The sequence below is a fragment of the Cephus cinctus genome, unplaced genomic scaffold (assembly GCF_000341935.2).
Source record: "Cephus cinctus unplaced genomic scaffold, Ccin1 Ccin1_scaffold0191, whole genome shotgun sequence".
NCBI lineage: Eukaryota > Metazoa > Arthropoda > Insecta > Hymenoptera > Cephidae > Cephus > Cephus cinctus.
This window is the reverse complement of record NW_014332912.1, coordinates 647,480-649,998: the sequence shown is the minus strand read 5'-3', so window position 1 is coordinate 649,998 and position 2,519 is coordinate 647,480. Positions and strand designations below refer to the sequence as shown.

Below are 2,519 nucleotides of genomic sequence, written 5' to 3'. Positions count from 1 at the left end.
CCAAAGCTATTAGCTGGATGCTGCCGTGACATTTAGAAGCGTGGCATTTGACTTGGTCGTTTGGCCCCGACCACGTGATCCAACCCCATGCAATTTCCTATCTGATCATGGGAGTCCATTATTGAGATCTAGAAAAGGAGGGTAAGATCTCTCATTTCATCCGGCTTTCCGGGTGACATAATGCTGTCATCCTCACCCCTGTGTATTCTTCCCACACTGGGTTTCAATAGAGACCAACCACCACCGGCTACATCCACACCATCACTGTATACCCATACGGGAGTGTTGCAGATGTAACGCGAGATGGATCCGTCACCAGTTCGCCTCAAATATTTACAATTCGTCGTCATGGTCACATTAGCTTCTTTATATTGATAAAGATAGGAGAGTCATACGCCGTGTAGATATACCAACGTGATAGAGAAATAATCAGCGTGAGAGTTTCTTTTGGTAATGAATTTTATCACGTTGAGGATGATCGGACGATTTGATTAAGAAAAAAAAATGTTTTTTTTTTCAATCAATAAATTTTACATACATACAGATATCGGTACGACCATGAAAATTATTATTATCTCGTATATCATTAACGTCACTTATTTTTCTCGAGCAAGACCGATACCCCCTCCACGGGGATGCAGCTAGTTAAAAAATAATATCTCTGACTCCTTCACAGCGTGTCAGCTGTATCTACGGTGATAATAAATATCCATTATTGCATAGGGATAGCGAGAGGGATGGTTATCACATCTCGCGTTGCCGAGGCAGATGACGCTAAAAAGATCCAGCTGCCTTGGATGACTCCGAATAATGTAGCGGTGTCAGTGTAAAGTTCCCTCCACACCGAAACACTGTGCGGCTGCTCCAAAGGATAAGGATCTTTATTAAAAAAGGAGAAATAAAGATCTATATTAAAAATTCAATTAATTCATTCATCCATATCAGCCCCCAGTCTCCGTTCGAAAATATCGATCTATAACAGGACTAATCGATGGCTCAAAAAAATTTTACAAAATTTATTATCTAGCAAAAATTATCGAAATTTCGATCTGTCAAACTTTTAAGTACCCGAAAGTCCTCTTTCGTGCGATATATCGTGCCATCGTTATCAAAATATAATATTGCATTGTGAACGCACCTTGAGGCCATCTCCTCTCGCTTTCCTCGAGCAGATATAGCGTCAGCTCGACTTCCGAGACAGAAAAGCTATAGGCGACGAAGCCAGGGCTCGTGCTGCTGGTTCATGCTGCTGCTTCATGCCCGTCTCTTGTCGTTGCCAGCAGTAGCAGGTGCCATCCAGGCATTCACACGTACTCACGTACCGACGCATTCACGGCACTGACACATCGTGCACCGGCAAGATGTTGCAGCTCTGGAAGATCGAGAGGTAAAAGGAGAAAGAAGAATTAAAGAATACGATCATCCCAATTTTACCTATATACCCATTCATCCTTAAAAGGCGAACCCAGCAATTTTCGTAAGAGATCGCAAGATCTGATCACAGTGAAATATCCGGGACAAGGACCCCGAACACTAAGAGAAATTCCAAGGGATAATTGTCCAAGGTGAAAATATGACCGCCTACCAAAAAAAAAAAAAAAAAAAAAAAAAAAAAAAAAAAAAAAAAAAAGTTCTAATAGTATAGTCAAAGAGGATTCGGGTACGGCTCGTGCCGTTGGCAACCGGTAGCAGGTGCCATCCAGTTCTTATTCACTCGCGGAAGCACACGGCCTCCGAGTAAAACCCACACACGGTAAACGTATCCCACCCGTTAACGGCGTAGCACACTTGCAAGATGGTGTCCGACAAAGGAGATACCGATAAATGAGTAAAAGACAAAAGAAGTTGTACGAGGGTTTAAAAATAATTGAAACGAATAATTATACGTAACGATTTAAGTATTTTTCAGCGTTAACCTCGCTTCTCGTATAATAGAAGCATCGCGTTTCTGCAGCATCGCGAATCGTATGTGAAAATCCGTCCGCGATCGTATTTCGTCTGGTTGAATCTTCCTTGCGAAATACGTATATATTTGCACGTATTCGAGTATGCCTACTCATCGAAAGTTCGCGTTGTCGAAATCCAACGCTTCTCTAAATTCATTCAGTATGAATTTTCCCATGATTCCACAGTCGCCTTAGAATACCACGTGTACGGTATACGTGTGTATATCAATATGCCTCGGTGATATTGGCACTGCCGGGGTACCCCTTGCCGATACCTACGAACAAGATCATTGGGCTCCACATACTCGGCATCTCCCAAACCGGCAATGCGTGTCTTCGGCACAAGGTGTGCATTCACCTTTCCTCTTCTTTCTCCTCCCGGTCGATCCTTCACCTCCCGTGCATCGAGATGGGGAGCAGCTGTTGGCGAGCGGCGCGTGGCGCGTGCCACCAGGTACGTCTATAAGGAAAAAAAAAAAAAATGTGAAGAAAAAAAAAGAGCATGAAAGAAGAGAAGAAGCAGAGATAATGTCAGGGTGCGAGGATACACGTTACGAAAGAGACGAGGAAATG

At 43.2% G+C, this 2,519-nt stretch overlaps 1 long non-coding RNA gene across 13 annotated transcripts in view; it reads right to left on the bottom strand.

Moving 5' to 3' along the window:
• Positions 1-509: 509 nt before the first annotated feature.
• The window catches only part of LOC107264730, a 32,840-nt gene continuing 30,830 nt past the window's right edge, over positions 510-2,519 (bottom strand). For 11 of the 13 annotated variants that reach the window (XR_003058874.1, XR_003058880.1, XR_003058882.1 and 8 more), the window contains 3 exons: positions 2,226-2,406; positions 1,139-1,372; positions 510-879 (listed from right to left, as the gene is read on the bottom strand). This is a non-coding gene — a long non-coding RNA (uncharacterized LOC107264730). Of the gene's footprint in view, positions 880-1,138; positions 1,373-2,221; positions 2,407-2,519 lie in introns of all 13 variants that reach the window. The other 2 variants (XR_003058878.1, XR_003058881.1) reach the window with 2 other exon arrangements.